Consider the following 23846-nt stretch of genomic DNA (forward strand, 5'->3'; position numbering starts at 1 on the left):
GCTCTAAAAAGAAAATCATGACTCTTGGGCTCTTTTAATTACTAAATAATGTGTCTAATAGGTTATGTAATTTCATCTCTGTGCCCCTCACCCCTGCCACCATTCCTGTCACTTATCCCTCCATTCTTCATGGGAAGTCCAGCCCCATTACCACCCTGCCTGAGCTGGGCTAAGACCACACAGCCACGTTATGCACCCTTCTCCACTTATCTTGAGGGGGTAAGTTTGCCCATCTACTGCCCCCTCTCACCTTCCAGCTGCTTCTCCTGTTCCCCCAGAGGCTCTTTCTGAGCTCAGTGAACAAATTCAGCCCCGTGACATTTACCCCCTCCCCTCTAGAGTGCCTCAGCGCAGTTGCACTTTGCCTAACCTTACACAACGAAATCATGGCCAAAAAGAAAAAAGTCACAATACTCCAATTCATCTGCTTCCAGGAGCTCTCTCCAGCAAGCTGACTGTTGAACTAACTGAAGATGCCTGTCTCTCTGTGATGTGTATTCCTGGACTATTGGTCCATCAGAGTCAACTCCTTTGTGCTAGTTGTTTATTAAAAATTGCAGGCAGAGCTGCCAAAAGGCCAACAGCGACATTGAGACATAATTTATCAGCCAGCAACAAAGGGGCTCATGGGAAGAGAAGACAATCAGGGAAAAGAAAGGCCTGTGGATAGACTTGCACCACTTCAAGAACAGTCGGAGTCAGAACAGACCATCACAAGAGTGTTAACTGGGGCACTGACAGGGCGGATCTCCTTCCATATCAATTCACAAAGATGTTTATGCCCCAGTTACCATTTGAAACATTTACTTATTTCTTTGGGCTTCTAGATCGGTGACCTAGTTCCCAGTTTGCCTTTTCACATGGGGTAGAGGCTCCACATTCAGAAGCACGGAGCCAGTCCATTTTACTCTGGACAGGAATGGTCTTCAGGACCATACCTGAGTCAGAGTCAGGAGCAATAGAAAGATGACTTGAATTTGGGTGATGGGCACACAATCCAAGATACAGACACGTATCACAGAATTGTACACTTGAAACCTATACAATCTTATTAACAAATGTCAGCCCAATAAATTTAATAAAAAGAAACTATTATTTTTAATAATATTTAATATTAAAATAACACTTTATACTTTTTCCTATAAATTACTTCATAAGATTCTCACAGGCATGTGAGATGGGTAGAGCAGATATCATCTGTCCCATTAATAAGTGATCACTAGGAACTCCAATGGTGCAATCAGTTAGTGAGGTACTTATAAAACGAGATCACTAATCTATTGCATGTGGGAGCATTTAACACTTAAAAGTTTTTGGCAAGTCTTTGGAAACTTATATCAACATTGATGAACCAGTAGTATTCTCCGGGAATGTCAAAGGGTAACTCATATTTTCTCCATAAATTTCCTGGAATCTTGCATGATTTTGGAGTCTAAGTATAATAACTTATATTAAGTGGATCTGTGGCTCAGAAATTGCTGCTGTCACAAATGATATATTACTTCCCCTACTCCAAGAATATAAGACAAGTTACTTCTGTAATTCATAGGGCAAGGCAGAAATCAAGACATACCAAGTACACAGATTAGGTATAAAATAATGTAGCATCATCCCTCTGAAATACAGAGCTATTATGAGAGCCATAGATTCTCTCTTCTACATAGAAATGAGCATGGTTTATGGTCACAATTGGAATTCTACTTGACAGAATACATGGTGCAGAATGAATAAGCATTACTCAGGCAATTCACAAGTATACTCTCAATCCTCTCTTACCGTTCATTATACCAACAGAGCCTTGACTTTTAAGGGAATGCTTGGCAACAGTTAAAGCTGATGCCTTAAAAATGTGAGTTTGGAATAGATATTGATCTATGGAATAAATATACAATAGCTGGGCCTTCTGTCCTGAATTCTAGAGAAGCATTTATCTGCTGGTAATCTTATTTGATAAGTCCAGAGGAAAAGAATTCTATCATCTCATTGCTAAATGCAATTCCTGTGAAACTTTCTTATTCCTGAGAGCAAGTCTTTCTTATTCCTGAGAGCAAATGAGGTAAGCGATCTTTTTTATTGAATAGAATGATGGAATAATGTTTTAGAAAAATTATAGGGAATAAGCAGAAAAGCCACATGGGTATGGAAAATCATGAGGTTTTACCACATAACTATAAAATATAAAGGAAACTTCTCTTGGGAATCCCATGGCTCACTTGATTCAACAACAGTGATTTATTTTCATTCAGCCAGGGTTCTAAACTTTGGGAGTATATGGCATTTTATGACACACGACTCTCAGCATCAGCTGTGACAGAGGAAAATGGCTGTTGATAGAATAGTGTGGACTAAGCTAATGAGATCCTTAGCTGGCAGCATCTAATACCCTCACAGGAAATATTAGGATGGAAGTCAGCCAACAAGCCCATCTTCATTTGCCCTTTCCTTGAGTTGGCACAAGTAGTAGGCACTTCTTTATTTCTCTGAAAAATTAATTTCTTTGAAAAAATTGGAATGGAGTCATTTCACATGACAGCCATGCCTATATTTCAAACTAGGTAAAAGCTTTAAAGTAGCTGCCTATCTCACTGGCTTATTCCATCCCATCCTTGTCCTCATTATGTCATCCTGGGTGTTATGTCATGGCTACTGAAGGTGGAGGACCAATCAATAACTGGAACCATTTGAGAGGGGAGTGCCAGAAAGAAATGACCCACAAGGAAGTCTGGATCCGTGCAGAGAAGGGTCTCGTATGGCAGATTAGGAATAGGCAATAGCAAGCCACAGAGGATTTCTAATTAGGGGTGCTACAGATTGAATCTTTGTGTCCCCACAAATTCATATGTTAAAATCCTAATCCTCAAGGTGATAGTATTAGGAGGCGGAGCCTTCCAAGGGCGATCAGGTCATATGGTTCCATTCTTCATGAATGGGGTTAATGCCCTTGTGAAACAGAACAAGAAAGCTCGTTTGCCCCTTCCTCCATGTGAGATTCCAGAAGACAGGCGGCCCTCAGTGAGGAAATGGGTCCTCATCAGACAGCAAATCTGCCAGCGCTATGATCTTGGACTTCCCAGCCTCCAGAACTGTGAGAAATAAATGTCTGTTGTTTATACGTTATCTAGTGTATACTATTTTTGTTATAGCAGCCTGAATGGACTAAGACAGGGACTATGGCATAATCCTATTTGTGCTTCAAAAAATCACTCTGGTGACAATATGGCAGACAGACGGGAAGGGAAAGACAATGTGAAATTACTTGGAAAGTTCTAGAAATAGGCCTAGGGGAGAAATGCTGAGAGCCTGAATTAAGACAATGGCTCTAAGGATCTAGAGAAGAGAACAGATTCAACACTTAGTCAGCAGGTCCTATTCATTCTCTCTGTGAAACACCCCTACCACTTTAGTCAAATGTCCCCTATAGAATTTTGTTTTCTGCCAGTGTAGGCCGCAGTCCAGGATCATGAATTGAATTTGGTTATGTCTCTTCAGCCTCCTTTAATCTGGAACAGTTTATCAGCTTTCCATTATCTTTCATGACACTGACAATTTTTTAAAAGTATAGATAGGTCAGTTCTTTTACGGACTGTTCCTTCATTTTGGTTTGTCTGGTGCCTTCTCATGATTAGATTCAGGTTATGTCTTCCCAGCTGGAATAGCACGGAAGCGACTTCGTGTCCTTCACAAGGTCACATCTGGAGGCCACATGACGTCTCATGCTGCTGGTTATGTCCATCTCCATCACGGGGTCAGGATGCTGTCTGGTTTCTCCACTGTATACTTTCTTCCCCCTCTGTGACCAATAAGCAATCTGGGAGGAAATACTTTCAGGCCATATAAATGTTCTCTTCAGCAGACTTTCCTCCCCGGATTGAACATTCTCTAGTGATTCTTATCCAGATTAGTCTTTCCCATGATGGTTGCAAAATGGCAGTTTTTCCAGAACTCCATTTTTAACTGGGCTCATTACTGCCTGAAATAAGGGATTACATATCCCAGTCCAGTTGTGGATTTGTGACTAAATTATCATAGAAGTGTTCTGTGGGACGTCCAGTTAGTCTCTTTAAAAGCACAGGAATGCGGGGCTGGTGCTCCGTTCCCTCCCCATTCCTTCATACTGCCTACAGCACAAACATCACAGCGGCGGGCCTGGCAGGCAAATTAGACCGCCTTGGACCTTGCAAATGAAATCCTCAAACAGAAGATGAAAGAATAGAAAGATAGAAACGGGGGTCCCTGTTTTCCTCTCTGCTTCAAACTGCAGCTCTCCCCGCTTCAGCTCTCCCATCGGCTGCGCTCTCTTTCCTTTCCCCTAAATAGTTGGCTAAATGTGCAGGTCGCATTTCTTCCCAAAGTGATACTACATGCTCTTAAACAAAGAGTAGGAATATAGTCAACGTAAAGAAGTAAGAATTTGACCCGAAACACCAATCAGAAAGAACATATGCATCCCTATGTTCATTCATAGCAGCAAAACTTACCATAGCTGAGATTTAGAAACAGCCCAAGTGCCCATCAGCAGATGAGTGGATTAGAAAGCTGTGGTACATTTACACAGTGGAATACTAGGCAGCTGTAAAAAAAAAAAAAAAGAAGGAACTCTTACCATTTGCAACAGCATGGATGGACCTGGAGAGTACTATGCTAAGCAAAATAATCCAGTCAGAGAAAGTTAAGTATCACATGATCTCACTCATATATGGAATCTAATAAAAAAATAAATAAACTGACGAATAAAAAAAATAGATTCAGAGACATAGAAACATGGAACAGACTGTCAAATTTCAGAGTGAAGGTGGGGGTGGGGGAGAGAGATTAACTGGGGAACTTATATGCATATATGCATAGCCCATGGACACAGACAATAGTGTGGTGAAGTCCTGGGGAGGGTGGGTACATGATGAAGGGGGGAAATGGGAGAAAAAAAAACAAGCGACATCTGTAATACTTTCAACAATAAACATAAATTTAATAATAAAGTTAAAAAAATTAATTTGAGAGAAAAATAACTCACATGTTCCAGGTGCCCTCTTTTTCTTCATATTTTATTACATGTGGGTTGTTTCTTGCTCATACTCTCTAAACTATTATAATTGCTCTGCTTAACACAGTCCTGGGAATCCTGTAATAAAGCAGCCAATGTAATATTAACAAAATTTAGTAAATGGTGCACACAGACAACCTAAATTTCAACAAATGTCTGCCCGTTGTATAATAATAAACACAGCAGAACTCTGCTCATTTTAGACTTAGTGGACAGAAAAATCTAAATAAATGAAAAATCTGAATTAGAGACTTTTAAAGAGCTAAAAATTTTTATTACTTTTGGATACCTAGAGTAACTTGAACTGCTAAGGGTGAAGGGGGGGGGGTGTCCTCAGAAACACTATTTGCCTGCTTTAGCAATAATAACACGTGTGTAGTTAGTGAGATCTACGTACATATAAATAGCAAACACACTTATCTCCTTTGAAAACATTTCTTCTTTTAACCACCACAACCAATCACTTCAAGGACTAATCTGGTCTTTTTAGATGGCATTGAGAGTTATTCTGTCCAAGAATGGTTTCATTAGAGATTTGCATTTTATTTTAATCTCACCAATTAATGTTATGTCCCTGACAAAATAAAGAGTTAGAAAAGGTTACATTGAATTAAAATACTGTATGTGATTTCAACTGTGAGGGATAGATCAAACTTTGTACTAGGCTGTGGTAACCCTCAATCTATCACTTTTAATTTTTCATAAATAAGTAGGCGATAGTTTTGTTATAGTATTATCCATGTATGGGCCTTGGAGTTAGAAAAACAAAGCAGGATTATCCCGAGGACTGTATACTGAGAATTTGCGGATTTTGAAATACTTATACTGATGCCTCTCTTCCCCACAAAAGTCGTAAGGATAAAGGAAAGAGCAAAGTGTCATGCAAAACCACAAGACTTAGAGTAAAACGGCTTTAGTTTTTATCTGAAGCACAAAGCACCGTGATTTGAATAAGTCAAATAACTTCTCTGAGCTCGTTTTCCAGCTATAAAATGATACTAGTAACACCAGAACTTTATTTTGAACATTAAATTCAATCATGCATGAGAAAACGTCTTGAAAACTGTTTAGTACCATTCAAATGCTAGACTAAAACATGAAGAAACGTTTAATTTGCATTTTATTGTTTTTAAAATAGAACTGTTCTTGGCCTAGGAGAAAAATTTCCTCTAGCACTTGGCATCTTTTGAAAAACTAATAACAAATGCTTCCACCCATGGTTGACTCATAATTATTTCATACTTTTGTGAAAAGAACATGGTAGAAAGCAGTGGTTTTAGACAAATTGTAAAGTCACCCCGGCATTTGTGACAAGTTGTTGGTCAGGAAAGCATCCCTGTGTAGATGCAATGTGGTGTTTAAAGTGGTTTTTACTGAAACTTTAACAACTTTTAGCTCTGTTGTTAAAAATGAATTTGCATTGTTGGTTTAACCCAGAGTACAGTTTTACGAAGATAAGTGAGTAACAGGATCCTGAGAGATGACAGAAAAATATTGAAGGGGAGACCTACCTTTAATATGTTTTTGTATTTTTACATATATGAAAACCAAAATAATGACTACTGACTAGACTAGATGGTGATAGGTGATAGCACCTAACAATTTGTTTATTGTTAGCAGGGACTGTAAGTGCTGAACGGCGAATAACAAAGAGGAAGAGTAAATGTGTAATAACACAGCACCTATCAGAGCTCAGAAATTTAGAAATTTCACTCTGGTTGAAATGCCAGTCACTTCCTCCCTGCCAAACTCTCCTGAGAGCGCTGCCTGCAGGCCGGAAGGGCGTTCCTTCAGGAGTGGGGGCCTGGCACTGCTCTCTGACCATCTCATTTGATCAGGGGCAGATAGACACACGGCTCAAAACGGGTCAATCGTATTCTTGGACACAGAGAGGCAGAATCGGAAGGTGTTGGCATTGAAGATGTGAGGTCATGAAGAGTTGCCAAAATCAGCAGCATGGCAGCCCCAAAGCCATGTGCAAGGCAGTGTTAGGAGGAAAAGGAAACTAAAAACCTGACAGAGAAGCAGAATAGTCTGCAGAGAGGAATGTGCAGCAGATGTGAAACAAGGACAAGGTGAGGTTAGGAAACCAGGAAACTCCAGGGAGAGAGAGAAAGATGGAGAGACAGCATCGGGGAGAGAGAGGCTGTCTTGCATGCTTACTTTCTTTGGTTGAGTTCTGCGTAATGTCTTAAAATAAATCTTGTTTCCTTTACGCTGCTGGCTCGTGGGTTATGGTTCCTCAGAACCAAGGGATACTTTAGGAAGACCCTCACTGACTGGACTGGAACCAAACGTAAGAAAGTAAGCAAGAAAGACATCTGCACAGTCAAAGTGCATTTCCAAACACTATTATCGTAAAGCTCATGTGACACTAAAACGCTCTCATTGCTTATTTAATTTTTATCACAGCTACACTGAGATAGTCGCACGCTATAAAATTCAGCCTTCCTGTTACCTGTTTACTTTTACTTTTTTTAGCCCCACCAAGCTAGTGGATCTAGTGCCCTGTCTACAAGTAGCCTTAATGACAAAGAGAGAATGGCTAGAAGCAAGCCAACTACAGCAATAAAAAGTGATGGTTGACAGCCTAGCAGCAAAGGAAGAAACAGAAAAACTAAAAATAGGACAACAATAATTCCAAGGGGGGGGAGGCCGGGGGAAAGAGCAATCTGGGGCCATGTAGAGTATTTTTGTTAGGCTCTTTTTGTTCCGAGGAACAGCTCAAATTACATCTAATATTAGGGGAAGGAGTTCCAAGGAATTAAAAAAAACACACACACAAGGATCTCAGCCCCACAGGGCCTCGTGGGAACCACGAAAGGCCAAATCACCAAGCCTCTGGAAGAACAGGCGTGTAGTGGAGCCAGACCTGAGGAAGACTGGACCCAGGACGCCAGCAAGAATCCACGTTACCCGGGACTTCACATCGGGAGTTCGTGCATCCTCACCTACTGATGAGTTCATTTATGTGATTCAGCTCTCCTCTGGCTGCGCCCAGGGGTCTTTCGGCCTCTCTGCCTGCCCCCATCTGGCTTCCTCATCCTCTCTTTGGAATTTGTAAACTGCCAGCTCTTTTCGCAACCAGCAGACTCAGTTTTGTTGCTGTTTGTTGGCACAGCACGGTGCTTTCATATTGTCAGGAATGCCAACGTCTTTGGGTGGGCCTGAATGCGGCAGTCCCCTCATCTCCACCTGCCCCTTATCTTGGCCATGCCCTCTGCACTCATCTCCATGGCCAGCTGGGTACTCCTTCCCACCTCACAGCCCCTGTTCAGGACTGCTATCTGCTTCCTGTCACTTTTGCTTGCTCTACCTCATGGGCTCTCTCTACACACTCTTTTAGCTCCCACTGCGAACCAGTACTTCCCAGGGCAAACCCCCCGAAGGGAGAATCTGGACCACTGTGCCCATTTTTAGCTAAATTTTGCCCACTGGTTCATACAGTAGACTGCTGGCCGGTCCAGAACAGGGCTGCTGAGGTCAGGGGTCTTCTTCGCGTCATCTGCTGTGGCTGAGATGCCTCAAGTTTGCTTGGATCAGAACACAGCTGTTGGGCCAGTGCCTCAGCAGGGACTATTATCAGCCAGTCACCTGTAGGAGGGGTTTCGGGGGAGACAGACACCGCAATTGTCCAGTGCGTGGATCAGAGTGACCTAACTCTAAACCTTAAAAAGCCTGAGAGCGTCAGGCTCCATCTAGCCTCCCCCCAAATTAATGTCTATGATGCTAACAGGGAAGCTTTAAGTAAAAGTTAAATTGTGTTCAGTGTCCTTGAAGGAAGCAGTGATGTCTACAGGATACTTTGAAATAATTTCCACTGAAGATTATAAAACTTAAGACAATGGAAAATATTTAATGTGTACTTGGATATTAGAGAAACCTTTGATTTTCAAAAAGTCCAATTTTCCTTTGAACTAAGAATTAGCCCTGGTAAGTTGTTAAGAACAGAAGCCCTGAACGTCTTCTAATCCTGGCTCTGCCACTTACCAGCTAGCAAATTCTTTAGTAATGCAGTGCCTCAATCTCCTCATTTAGAAAACGAGGGTAATACCAGCAGCTATCTTGGAGGGTTGTCAGATTAAATGAATCAATCCAGATAGAACCTTTAGATTGAGTACCTGGTGCACAGTTAGTGCTAAAAGTTGTTCATCATTATTATTACTGCTGCTGTCGTTTTGTTCTTATATAAAAAGGGAGCTACGTACTGATACATTAGTAAAACTTTTATAATGGTTAAGGTTTTCCAATCTGTACATATTTATTCTCTTTTCTTGGACATTTTGTTCTCACTTTGCCACAAATAACGTATTGCATTTCCATATGAAACAGGCTGCTTTAATCACCCTGCTGTACTGTTTAACAGCAGTGCTCTGTTTGGGGGTGTCTGAGTTTATTTTAGCCCTAGTCTGGTCTGTCTGCCCATGAGCTTATCTAGAGCCTAGACTGGAAGGCAGCGCAGGCATGGCAATCTTCAGAGCAGGCTCCACTGCAGACAGTTGTCAATTTGAAAGCAAACACCTTTGAAAAACAACAAAGGCTCTCGCTGATGCCAAAGGATTTATCTAAAGACTGCCTCTCTTTGGAGTCTCTGGCCAGTTCTAGGATGACTTCCTGCCTGGAAACAAGACAGAAAAGTGCCGGAATGCGTGCATGCCAAAAGGGCTGGGGCTCAAAAGGAGTAAGACTTGATAGTGAAGCCATCAGAACCAGCGAGGGAGCTTAAGAAAATATATCAATGCTGGTCCCACCTTGGGCCAGCTAAATTCTAAACCTCAGCTGTGGGGAGGGGCACGGGGAGAACAAACAGCCATATTTTTAAAGTCCCCCCAATACTCCCCCCAAGAGCTCCCCACTGTTCTAGGGCTTCCTCTAATTTGCTTCTGCCACTGGGCAGGGCCTCCTCGGAAGTCAGGTGTCCAGGCAGGAACAGAAGAAAGGAGAAAAGAAGACACTGCCCAAGAAGCTGCTCATCACAGCAGCCTCCTCACCAGTCAGCCAGGCCTTACCTTCTGCTTAGCAATGAGCAGAAACCGAGTGGGAAGAGAAAAGAAGGTTCTGATTAGTGTGGCCTGCCTTCGCAGAGCCTTCAAAACAGTTAGGAAGCCAATATTCACACACAAGCAATGATGGCAGAGCTGTGGAGCCTTAGATTGAGGCTGTGATTAAACGATGTGCCTTGAGAGTTCAGCCAAGGGTGAGAGGAAAGGTTGACATGGAGGAGATGGAACCTCCTGAGGATGAGTAAGATTTGGGGACAAAGGGGGCATGAGGAAGAACTGTGAACAGAATGAACAGGGTCAAAGAAAGGGCATGGGGTGGGGCAAGTAATAACCAGGGCACTCTAGCTAGGGTACCGAGCTTTCCTGGAAATAGAAGGAAATACACTTGGATGATTTCAGTAGAGTGGGGCCAAATTATAAAGGGCTGGTGTACTAGTCTGAGTAATTTAAACATCATGCAATAGGGAACAGGAAGCTGCTGTGGGGTCTTGAGTAATGACAGACAATGTTTTCAAGTAATCTAACAGAATACTGGAGGACACCAGAGGAGGAAAGATGACTGGGTCATAGAGACCATTACAATAATACCAATGTGAATAAAAAAACCCACAAAAACATATGAAGGCCTATGGTCACAGTAGAAAGAGATAAAGAAAAAATGTAAATTCTAGAAATAGGTTTACATTTTTTGAGTATGTGCTAATTCTGACTTTGATTTTTAGCAGACTATATAATACATGTACATTATAAAATTTGAGAAATCACATAAAAGAAAAATACCGTGCACAATCTCTCTAAACTCAAGTAACCACTGCTTCGACATATTTTCTTTCTAGTTTTCCATATATTTTTATGCATTTGAGCTCTCACTGCCTAAGCAATTTTGTAACATGTCTTTAATATAACAGTGTGAAAATCTTCCCCCGGCCCTAATAGCTCTAAGCTTCATTTTTGTAGCTGTGTGGCCTTAGTTGGTATGGATACACTGTGATTTACTTGTCGGACAACAGCTTTCAAATTGCCATCAATTCTCCTGGTAAAACAGTGCTGTGTTGAAGTACATCTCTATGCATTAATCTTTGTCCATCTTGATGGTTTTAACCCTAGGATAAATTCCTAGACATGCCATGACTGCATAAAGCTTTTTTTTTTTTTCCAGAGTTCTTGCTACTTACTGAGAATTTGCTTCCCAAATGTATGGATTAATTGGCACTCCTGCCAACAGATTATAGCAACACTGGATGCACTCTACCTTTGCTAATTTGCTGGAGTAAAATATAAAACCTAATTTGCATTTTTTATTTGTGAGGTTGAACTTTTTATGTGCTTATTTAATCACTTGTATTTCATCACTATGAATGCTCTGTTCATTCTCCCTTTCCATCAGAGAAATCGTAAGAAGGAATAAATTTTAAGATTCAATATATTAAGTATGAAAAAAGAGAAAAGAGTCATGTTCTTGGCAAAAATAAACAAGACAAAGTAAAAAGAAAAAGATCCCATAAACAAAATGAAAGGTTAAATAGCAAGCTAAAAAAAAAATGCAATATATATGGCAGGAAAGAGACTACTTTCCATAAAATATAAAGAGCTTACACCAATCAATAGGTCACTAATCTAACAGAAGAATGGGTAGCGGACATGAACAAATAGTTCTAGAAAAGGAAAGGAAATACAAGTGGACTTTCAACACAAACAGATACTTAACCTCACAATAAAATATGCCAGTTAACAAATCTGCAAAAACCAAAATGTTTAACAATAGACTTTGTCAAGAGGCTGTTGGGAAACAAGCACTCATCTATTGTTCATAGACTGTTAATTTATATGCTCACTTTGGGAAATAAATAGACAACAGATATCAATTTGGAAATGGACATATCCTTTGACCCGACAATTCTACTTTAAGGAATTTATCTTACAGATCATTCACAATGTGTATGCAATAATATGTAACTCAGAAAATACTTGCAGATCTGTTGGTAAGAGCATAATACTGGAGACAATGTAAGGTACATCAATAGGAGGTTATTTAAATAATATATGTGCATCTATACAGTTGAGTATTACTAATCCATTCAAAAGAACAGTAGGTACTGATATACTATTTCTCTAAGATATATTGAGTAAAAAAGCAAGGTTCAAAAACTATGACTTGTAAAAGGGATGGGGTAGGGAGGATATATATATATATATATATATATATATATATATATATATATATATAATCTGCATTTGCTTGAACAGGCACAAACTTGTTTGGGATTGATACATTTGACACTGATAATAACAGTTGCCTGGGGGAGGGGTGCTGAAGGTATGGGAACTGAGCCAGGGAAGTAAAAAGAGAGTTTCACACTATGTTTTGTCCCTTTTGAATTTCATATCATACATCTGCAATGGGAAAATGTGGCTTTTGAGAGTATGATGATGGCTTTTCTACACTGTGTGAAATCAAGGTTCAGAAGAGCAGCTGCTTGGATTCTCTCCGAATTATGATTCATATAAAGCTGCCTCGGTTAGCACCCCTCCCCGCGCACGCGCCCCCCCTCCCCCGCCCCCGGACGTAAGAAAAGATGGTAGGGGCTGTGAACGTTGACTTCCCTGTTATATCACCAGCATCTAGCCCAGATGAGGAGTATGTCTTAGACTACCAAGATTCTAATCTAAAGAACAGAAAAATGGAGAAGCCATAGAGAAAAACAGACAGGTCAATGTGCAAGGCAGACTCAGAGACAAAAGCATTTAGGAGTGAAAAGAAAGGTCTTTGCAAAAATGTTGCAAGGGGTCAGACTCCATGCAGCCTCGGAGGCCGCCTGCCCGTTCCCTACCAGGGCTGTGTGTCTACAGCAAAGTGGAGAAGGCTGTGGAGAGATGAAGCCGGAGACGTGGGCAGGGCCAAGTTGCTATGGGCCCTGGAAACCATGCAAAGGAGTGAGAAGAAAAGAGGGAAGTTAGAAAGAAACTGAAAGCACAAGCATATTGTGCAGACTACTCTGGCTTCAAGAGTCAGCGGCCTAAACCAAAGTGGGAATGTACTGGCTTGTGTCACTGGAAAGTGTCGGAGATTGGACAATATCATCAGGATATTCTTTACCTTTCCCCGTCCTCACACCCACTTTTTGTGCTGGCTTCCATCTCTTATAGCCTCTTTCCACATGCTGGCTTCTGGCAACTCCAGCTTTGTGATGAACAGATAAGTGCCCTAGCAGTTCCTGATAGTTCCAGTAAAAATCTTAGAACTGATTTTCATTGGACAACTTGGGTCATGTGCCCATTCTTGAAATAATGATGTTCAAAACGTTAATAGGTCAGGCTAGGGTCATAGGATCACCCCTAATGGGGCAGGAAGGCAGTCCCCCAAAGAAAGTAGAATGCCAAAAGTAGGAAGCAAAACCAAAAGACCCAGGGAAGTCGTTTCCTTCTTTACACATAAAAATCGGAAAGAATCTTTGGAGAAAGAAAAAGTTAAGATGCTAGAGAAGACAGGGAGATTGTGGGAGCAAAGCCTGGAAGACATGGGAAGCGATGGAGTTCAGGTAGGAACATGGGTGGCTGAGATGATTATGGACTCGCGGGGCTGGGAAGACCTTCAGCTCCCCTCCCCCCTCCATTACAGGGCCATCTGACATCCATTGGGATGTGATCAGTGATGGACAGTTCATGATTTTGGAAAGTATTGAATTTTATTGTCATACAGATTTGATTCTTTAAAATGCCTGCTTTTCATTAAACTGAAATCTAGTTCTCAGCTTGCCCTATAGATTAACAAACCTTACGGCTACTACCTCATCAGATGGTCCTTAAAGTGCCAGAAGACACATTCCTGACAGCATTTTCTCTTTCGGCCAAGCCCACAAGTACTTTTGACTACATGTTAGGCTACAAGATTTCCAGCCTAAGTGTCTTTCTCTGGATTCATGCTCGTTTGTGTGTGTGTCTCCTTAAAAGGCACTAAGCCTCCAGATGAGGCCTGACCACCACTGAGTTCAGTGAGACCATCTTTTGTTTTTGCTCCCTTTCAAAAATCCTCACCTAAGGATATGCTTATTGATGAGAGAGAGAGAGAGAGAGAGAGAAACAATGTTGACAGAGAAACATCAATTGGTTGCCTCCTGCACATGTCCCAACCAAAATCCCAAAACCTAGGAATGTGCGTTGACTAGGAATTGAACCCATGACCTTTTCAGTGTACAGAATGACACTCCAACCGACTGGGCCACCTCGCCAGGGCTATTTTTGCTCCCTTTATCTGGACGTTATACTAATGCAATTTAAGATTTCATTGGATTTTTTTTTTTTAACACTGTATTATCACCAACAAAAAACCCAGGTCTTTTTTTCTCATGAATGGTTGCTAAGTCAGGCCTTTTGTAATTATGCAAGTGGTAATGTTTTTGTGTGCTTTGTTGGTGTTTTTTTTTTTTTTTTAGCCAAGAAAATGGAACTTTCTTATTTTTTCTTTTAAATCTCTTCTTGTTTCTTTCAGACCCATCCCGGTTTTGGTCCTGCCAAAACATGACCCTTTATAACCAGGTGGTATAAGACCTGTAGACTCTGCTGCGAAAGAATGGACCCCTCATTAACCCAACTCCTTTGTCACATGTTGTACCACTGATAAATGGGCAGCCTTTCTAGCCCAGAGCTGTGTGCGTGTGTGTGCGCGTGTGTGTGCGTGCATGCGTGTGTGTGTGTGTGTGTGTGTGTGTGTGTGTGTGTGTGTGTGTGTGATGATGAGCTTTGTCCTATGGTCTCAGGTCAGTCACTGGCAACCTTTGCCCCCACTTTAGTTTGTATCAACTGTTCTGGATGAGAGAACACCATTTCACCCCTCTCCCATGGCCAGTGAAAGGGTAGTAGCCAGGCCTTAGCCCGTTTTCTCAGTGGTTAGAGTGTCAGCCCTCGGACTGAAGGGTCTCGGGTTCAATTCCAGTCGAGGGCACCTACCTCGGTTGCAGACTCAATCCGCAGTGCTGGTTGGGGCGTGTACGAGAGGCAACCAGTCGATGTGTCTTCCTCACATCGGTGTTTCTCTTTCTCTCCATCTCTTCCCCTCCTTTCCACTCTCTCTAAAAATCAATGGAAAAATATCTGTGGGTGAGGATTAACAGAAAGGAAGAGGGAAGGGGAGGGGAGGGGAGGGGAGGGGAGGGGAGGAAGAGAAGTAGCAAGGACAGCTCTAGGGGGCATTTAGAATCAGTCTCAGCTGGCCTGTGTTTTAGAATAGAGCCCTTCAGTGGGAGCCCTAACTAACCATCACCATGTAACCAAGTGGTCTGATGAGCCTTTTACCCACCCACATTCCTAGATACCTACTCCCTAACATTCTTACTGGAACTGAAGACTCTGTGCTGTGCCTGTGTTATCTGAGGGGTCCGGATTCCTTTATGACTCCCTCATCTGGTTCATAGAAGAACCTTTCATGGGGCTATACCTGCTTCCAGAATTTCTAAGGGCCTCTCTGATCTAAGATTTGCATTCCTATATGTCACCTCAGGCTTCTTAGATGAACCCTTTGCATGTAGACGTACTCCAAAGTGAAGTAAAATTCACTTTGTCCTTTGGAATTGATGATTTTTAAAAAATTTTTATTTATTGATTTGAGAAAGAGAAATATCAATTTGTTGTTCCACTTATTTATGCATTCATTGGTTGATTCTTATACTAGGGTATATGCCTTGACTGGGGATCAAATCCAGAACCTTGGCGTATCATGATGATGCTCTAACCATCTGAGCTACCCGGCCAGGGCTGAACTTGATTTTGACTGCAGACATCTCCCTGATAGGAGGGGCCTCTTTTGCTTCAGTTCATTTCCAATGCTCTCTCAGCCCCAATGCCGCCCTTCTAACAGCTTGAGCTGGCTTCCCCACCAGGAGTTCCCAAGTGCTGGAGGCTCTGAGAAACTGTCAATTACGATCATTACACAAAATGTGCAACTGGGACACTGAGGATGTGGTCAAAAGCAGAGCCTCTTTCCTAACCCAAAGAAGGGAGGTAAATTGTGCCAGGAAAAGATACCAACTGTCCGTTTGTGGCAGGATAGTAAGAAGCTAGGAAAATTCCTTGACATGCAAAATAAGGGAAATTGAAACAAAACAATTAAACAAGGCCAAACTATTTGAGCAATTTACAGCCAGACAATGAATCACAAAGTTTTAATTTCCCCAACCAAGGACACCTAATAGCAAATGGTTTACACATTCTAGACCAGCCGTGGGCAAACTACGGCCCGCGGGCCGGATCCAGCCTGTTTGAAATGAATAAAACTATTGAAATAAAAGACCGTACCCTTTTATGTAATGATGTTTACTTTGAATCTATATTAGTTCACACAAACACTCCATCCATGCTTTTGTTCCGGCCCTCTGGTCCAGTTTAAGAACCCATTGTGGCCCTCGAGTCAAAAAGTTTGCCCACCCCTGTTCTAGACAGTGCCCAGATAGAACGGCCTGGTCCCAGACCCTCATCGATGATGTTCTTTGAAAATAAATCTATCCAGAAAATAACCCCTGACATCTCTATATATACATTTTAAAAAAATTTTATTGTTGAAAGTATTATGTATGTCCCCTTTTTCCCCATCGACCCCTTCTAGCCCACCCCCTGCCTCAGGTCTCTATATGTACATTCTGATGAATTAACATATTGAACACACCTGGAAAGCTAATGAATATTCTGGTAAGACCCTCTCCTGAGACCTCCCTTAGGATTCTGGCCAGCCAAAGAGAGATTAAAGCCTCAAGACAAAAGACCCATGGCAAGCTCTAGCTAGAGGACGGCCACACCTTGTATCTCTGCTCTCTTTCTCCTAAATTCTAAAGGACCCCACGAGACTTGCAACCAGGGGAGTAGTGGGCAGTGGCAGCTTATCCCAGGCTTACTCCCTGAACCTGTCTCCAAGGCCCCCTTTTCCTCTGACTATCTCTCTCCTGTTGCTTCTTCTACCTTAAGCCCTTCCTTTGTTCCACTGTCCCCAGCTCAAATAAACATACTCTCAAAATCACATGGACTTGTTTGTGAAATCTTTCCTGCATGAAGTCAAGAACCCATACACTACTGGGACAGACCCACGCCAGGCCTGGTTCCTGGTTCCTCAATGCAAAAAAATAGTGCATAAGAAGTAATTACTAAATCTAACAGGAAATTTTGTAAGAATTCTTAGATACTGAAACATTCTTCCTTACCAATTCAAAATTAGATCAGAAAATGAAAATAATTTTTCTTTGTATTTGTTAGCCTGTCTAAGATTAAAAACTGAAAGCCCAAGCCTAGATGTGTGGGACTTTTTCATAGCAAAATAGAAAGAAAGTACCTGGAAGGCAATCCAAATAAAATCATGTAAAAAGAAGTCATGCTGACATATCTGCTGCGGAACTGTTCATCAGAATGTTTAGACCGGATCCAAGAATGTCAATCCACTGGCTCGCATACTGATTATTTTGGGACCGAACACAGAATTCAGAAGGAAAAATATAAGATTAGCACTCGAAGAAACTGCCAGTTCTAAATTTAAAGATATTAGCAAATATACTCCACATTTCTTTTATAAAAAAAAAAAAAGTCAAAATACAGTTTTGTATTTAATATGAACAGTTTAAAGTGTCTAAAATAAATATCAGTTATTTCAGAACAAAAAATATTAAGAACCATAAGGTGTTAGGTCTTAGAAGGGGAAAGAAGGAAGAATTCAAGAGCTCATGGGGAAGAGAATAATACTGGATTTTCCCCGGGTCTGGACCAAAGACAGAGAGACGTGAAGAAGAGGAAGCGAGAGATGACATGTGGGAAGGGAGGGTGAGGGGGTTGATGCTTCCCCAAAGACCTGGATGTTCCAGTAAAGGAAGGGCGAGAAACTACTTTTAAAAAGTATATTTTATTGATTGATTTTAGAGAGAGGAAGGGAGAGAAGAAGACATCAATTTGTTATTCCACTTATTTATGCACTCATTGGTTGATTCTTTTATGTGCTCTGTCCGCACCTCACCCTTGATACCTTGGCGCTCTGGACAGTGCTCTAACCAACTCAGCTATCCAGCCGGGGCTGAGAAACCACTCTGTTTCCCTCACTAGACTATAGATTTTGTTAGGGCAGCGAATGGATCTGTTTTATCCCCTACTGTAAAACCCATCACCCAGGACAGTGCATGGCATATTGTTGATTCTCAATTAATATTTGTTAAATAAAATTAATGAGTGTGGGCATAGGGACTTAGAAGAGTGGGAAATGCTGGGAATGGCTTTGTTAGTAGTAAACAAGAAATGAATAATGGGGTTACTAATTTGAGTTTAGGTGGCATGCATTTAAAGCGAATCATTTTTCTGAAGTTCAGAAGCAAGAACAGAAAAACAGACAGATGGGAACTGACATGACCAAGAGAGTAGAATGGAAAAGGGGTAAGAGGGTCTGATATGCACGTGAGAGTAATGGAGGCTAGGCTGAAAATGGGGTCAAGGGTGGAGACAGAATGAAGGCAGCAACAGACTGTCAAGGTCAGGAGATTACAAGTACTTCTAAGGGCTTTAGGACAAAGAACCTCTTTAAAACATCAGTGTAGCATATAGCTTTGTAACAGGCTAAGCATCCAACTCAAATTTTTACTCTAAATTATGTGACTATTCAGACGTGGACTGTGATTTGTTTTTCTTTGTAGCCTGGTTTGTTAACTAAATGAATTTTTAAAAGGAGGGGAAAAGAAAAAAAAAAAAAGGAGGGGAAAAGGAAGGTAATTAGTTAAAGACATGATTGACATGTCTTATGTCATTTAAATTATGAGCTATTCAGATCTTTATGCATATATAAACATCTATAAATACTTGCTATATTTATTAATACTCACAAATCCACATTCCATCACAAACACCTGCAGATATTTTGTGCAATATGGATTAATAACAATGATGGGAAACCTATCAGTTACTTGAGTTGTGTTCTATCTTCTATGCTGTAGGATGGAGCCAAGATCTTGTAAATACTGGGCTTGAGGACTCAGGGAACAAGCTGGAGATTTGGAGTTACTGAGGGCAGAGAACTAGAACCGAATTCCTGGGCATGGGCACCTCGTCCAGAATGGAAAGATGACAATTTGACCAGGACCAAGAACCAGGGGACTAGCCAGGTCGAAGGGAGGGACAAATGAGCAGGTAGTCAAAATCCAGAATTACTGTGTGTTTGCCTCTTTGTAAGAACCAAAAGTCAAATTCTCTGCTAAGACCCTTTAGCCTTTTAAGTTCTTTGCCTTCAGTATCAAATGTACTTTCCCTTCTAGGATTTCCTAGTTAAAAGATGAGTTTTTTGAATGAATTTTCTTATCGCCTCTTGTTGAAATGTGTTCTTTTTATTTTGTTTTAAATTTTTTCATGCCATTTATTTTTCAAATACACATATTTAGGTTTCTCAGGCTGGAAAATTTTCACTTGTGAAAAATAAATGCAAAGGTACATGAGAAGTCTAGTAAAGAAAAGATAGTGACTCATTGTTAAATGGGAGTGAGGTGGGAGTGGAGATTGAAAGGAGAAGAGAATTAAAGGAACTTCCCCCCTCCTCCAGCTTTCCTAATCTTCAAAATGTAACATTTCAAGGGACTTCATTGTTCATTTTGAAGGAAAACAAAAAACTCTACACTCATTTTCATATTGCGTTTATAACTCAGTAATATTAAGATGGAAACAAAGGAAATACCTCTTTATGACTGATCATCTACTTTAGTCATCCAAATCCTTGAATCTGATTGCACTGCAGATTTGTACTTCTGAAAATAGAATATCTCAAGTATTGTTTTGAAATCTCAAAATGCTTGCTATTAAGTTATTCCTCTTCTGTTTAACTCTGAAACACAAAGAAGATAACATAAAAGAGCTTGTGTGATGTCTGGAACAACAATATACAAAATCATCTGGATTAGGCACCTTCCTCCTCTTGGTGAAAAATATGTGGTAACACAGTTTTAGTGTGTGGGAATTTTTATTTGAACAAAGCCAACTCAAAATCACAGCCACATAGTAATTGTTCAGTTTTCCTCTCATGGCCTTGAGACATAGTGGTTAAAAGTTTTGCTTTTATCACAGGATATAAAACCCCTAAGAAACTATTTGAAATTGAATACAGATCTCTGGCCCTGAGACTTCAGATATTTTTCTCCCTTGCTTAGTTATCCAACTATTTTAAAAATCTTATTCTCTTTGATCACTGATAGGAATGTTGGCTTGGCACAGTCATTTTAGCTCCACACTTTGAAAACTCCCAAGTATGAATGTCAACAAGTTAACCAAGGGTTCTAAATCCCCCCCACACCCTGCCCCTCATCCCCATCCCCAAGTATCATTTAATATATTCAAGGTATGACATGTCATCTCATGCCCATCTTTTTAGATCACATGGACTTTCAATTAGCCATTTTGGATTCTGACCACATTTCCTAGGAAATAACTGTTTAAATATGTCTTCTAATACATTTCTGATGGGATTCCCCTGGCAAAGGTAGATGCGATTTTTAAAACTAAAACCATCCTAGAAATAGACTTGTTTTTGGTAATTGCTGATGAGTTTCCTAGCTAGCATACATGGAGCTGAAGTGACAATTCCACTGAAGAGAATAAATGGCAGAAAAGGACGAAGGTAGCACTCTGCCAAACAGGCTGTTCACTTCCAGCAGGAGTTAGTTCATACCACACTGCCTCTTCCCACTGTTCTCTCTCTGCTTACATGTTTTGTCTTCTTACTGTTTCAGTGCTGAGATCCTGCCAAAAATATTAAACTCAATTTGAAAGGAAATGGAAAATATAAAAATAAAACTTCAAAAAATGTTATTACAGGGAGGAATAATTTTCTTTAAAATTCTATTGTTCTATGATACTCCATCTTCAAATAAAAGCCAGTGAAACCAATATCCACTCATCTGAAAATAACACTTTTGATAATATTTACTGAGCTATTACTATGTGCCAGGCACTCTGCTAAATGCTTTATAGTTAGTATTTTATCTAATTCTCACAGAAATCCCAAGAAAGAGGTACTTTTATTGCTCTCATTGTAAAGATGAGGAAACAGATGTAATGGGACCTTGATCTATGAGCACTCATCTCTCTGTAACAGGCAGACCTTGGGGATATTGAGGTTGCCATAATAAAGCAACTATTGCAATAAAGCAAGTCATAATTGTTTTAGTTTTTCAGGGCATATAAAAGTTAGTATGTTTACATTATACTATAGTCCACTGATCTTCAATTGGTATTTTCAAAAGCTAGTAAGAATTTTAAAAATATGCAATACCTGACTATTTAGTGGGACACTGGTCTCTTTTCCCTTATATTGTCAAATAAAAATAATGACAACAGTCAACACAACAATAGTCATCCAGTGTGAATGCTGTCTTGAAGCATAAATAAACAGTTCATATAATAGAGTTGCATCTTGTTGGTCACGTCACATTACAAGGTTGTGTCTGATTGGTTAATTCTTGGTACCAAAAATCCTTATATACCAGCATAGGCACCTAATTTTTTATAAAGTCACTTTGGAGCAAAAAGGGTAGGTAATTACTATTGTAATTTTTAAGGAAATCAATCAAAATTATACTTTTGGGTCAGATCAGCAATATATCACACACACACACACACACACACATATTGGTGTGCTGCAGAATTTTAGTAAGTAGTTTATGTGTGCCATGAGATAAAAACGTTGAAAATTGCTGTAGTCTCTTAAATATACAATAGCACTATGTCTTAAAAAAAGTACATACCTTAATTTTTAAAAAACACACACAACACTTTATTGCTGAAGAGGGGCAGAAATCACTATAGAGAACACAATCTCTGTAGATTTGGAGTAAATTTTTTGAAGCAGATTTCACTAGATGCCCAATTTATTCACAAAATAACTTAGTATTCCATCCATAGACTTTCTAGCTTTGAGTCTTGTACATTCAGTGCAACCTCCTAAGTAAACTAGTTGTAAAACGTACTCCTCCGTGATTTCACTGAGATGAATTTTGTCATGTGGTTTTATGTCAGTTGCAAACCACAGGGTACTGGCCCCCAAGACCCCACAATGTTGTCGAGGCATCAGGAAGAACAGTTGCCTAGAGACTGTTAGAGGCCACACACTTGTCACCAAGGACTCCTGTTCATGGGTCATCATTATTATCAGACTCCCTAACCCGCCTTCCTCTCCATCAGCACAGGATTTCCTTGGGAAGGTGACAGCCTGAATGCTGCCTAATTAGGCTATGTGATTTCAAGAGTGAATGTACTTCGTTACATTATTTGGTGTAAGGTTCTAGGTCATATCTAAAAATACCCCAGCTTGAAAATTAACCCAATCTCTTGTTTGCTTTTGTTTGGAATCTTTTCACTTTCTAGAGAATAATGCGGAAAGCTAAATCCAGTATTACGTAAGTGTTATTCGTTTGTTAAAACTATATCTTGTAAGTGAGAAAATTATTCTTTGTGTACATTTAAAAATAATCCCTTTCAGTTATATAACTAGCAATCAGGACCAGTTTGTTTGTGGGCATGTGTTCATACACATTTTTTTTATACCTGTCTTGCTTCAAAAAGGATAACAGATGGGTTACAGATACATATAATATAGCGCCAGAAAAAATCTGAAGTTGGTGAAGGAATGGAAACAGAATTTAAGCCAGGAGTGAGTTATGTATATAAAGCGCATCCTGTTTGATCTTATACACAGGCCGGAAGGCCGCATATATGGCTCTAAGCTTTCTCACAACCAAGGGAAATACTGTTAGTTCCACAATTACGTATTCAGAAGACAAAAACAAAAGAGCTCATAAACAAGGGAAATAACTGTATCAGGTGCTAAAACCAAGGAAAAATACTTTCCAGATCTTGCTAGAGAGATTATTATAGTCACAAACTCCATGGCACTTTCTTATAAATCCCTTAATGAAGGCCCAAAGTAATACACCGAAGTGAATTCATTAAGGAAATCTGAGGAGAGGAAGGAGCCATGGTGTGTTGAGCAAGGCCACTGTGGAGCACATCCACAGGGCACCATGCGTGATCTGTGTCTGTGGCATGTCCTGCGGTGACACAGGGCACAGCTTTCACATCTGTATACACTGGGCTCAACATGGTGGGTCACAGGAGTTCTGTAACTTTCCCAAGGCCCCACAGCTAGAACCTAAATGCTGAAACCTTGTAGAGGAGAAAAAGGAAAGAACCGTGTAAGAAGAAATGTCTATGACCCTGCCAGAAAGAAAAGGAACCAACTTGGACCTCAGTAAATTTATTTACATAATGACGGATAAAAGGGTGAGTGGCCAGGAAGTAGCACATTCCAGTGAGTCAACTCTGCCTACTGAGAATCTCCCAGGTCTTCCTGGATGAGGTCCCAAGACTGCCTCCCCAAACCACATTAAATGACTGTGGGAATAAAGGCCCCAAGCTCCAACTCCTGGTTGCATTTTTTCCCCAGCGAAACAAACTCCAGGCAAAGCTTCCTGCCTCCAATAGCCTACCCAGTACTCCTGTAACGTGACAGGACAACACTTTACCATTTTTGTGTCTCCCAATGTTTAGGGAAGGCATGCCATGTGGGCATGGCTAGATTTTCTTTCCTTGTCCTTGCTCTTTCCTTGGCATTAAGTTCCTCACCTTCAAAGTTTAGTGGGAAAGACCTGCGCGTAACAATGAAGTACTTCACACAGCAAATTATAGAGGTGAGCACAGGGTTGCTGTGGATTGCCTTGGCCTGTAAGAACAAGCAAAGGTTAATGTAGTTGAGCCAGGCAGAAGAGGAGGAGGAGGAGAAGGAAGAAGAAAGAAGAAGAAAAAAA

General features: G+C 40.6%; 1 long non-coding RNA gene across 1 annotated transcript; it reads right to left on the reverse strand.

The window, feature by feature from the left end:
• Window positions 1-56: 56 nt before the first annotated feature.
• On the reverse strand, window positions 57-23846 carry LOC132219668 (uncharacterized). The gene is made up of 5 exons (XR_009449562.1): window positions 23665-23846; window positions 19727-19873; window positions 17360-17477; window positions 5012-5119; window positions 57-3083 (listed from the first exon to the last, which is right to left on the reverse strand). It is a non-coding gene; the product is annotated as an uncharacterized LOC132219668 (long non-coding RNA).

Source organism: Myotis daubentonii, chromosome 17 (assembly GCF_963259705.1).
Source record: "Myotis daubentonii chromosome 17, mMyoDau2.1, whole genome shotgun sequence".
NCBI classification, from domain to species: Eukaryota; Metazoa; Chordata; class Mammalia; order Chiroptera; family Vespertilionidae; genus Myotis; species Myotis daubentonii.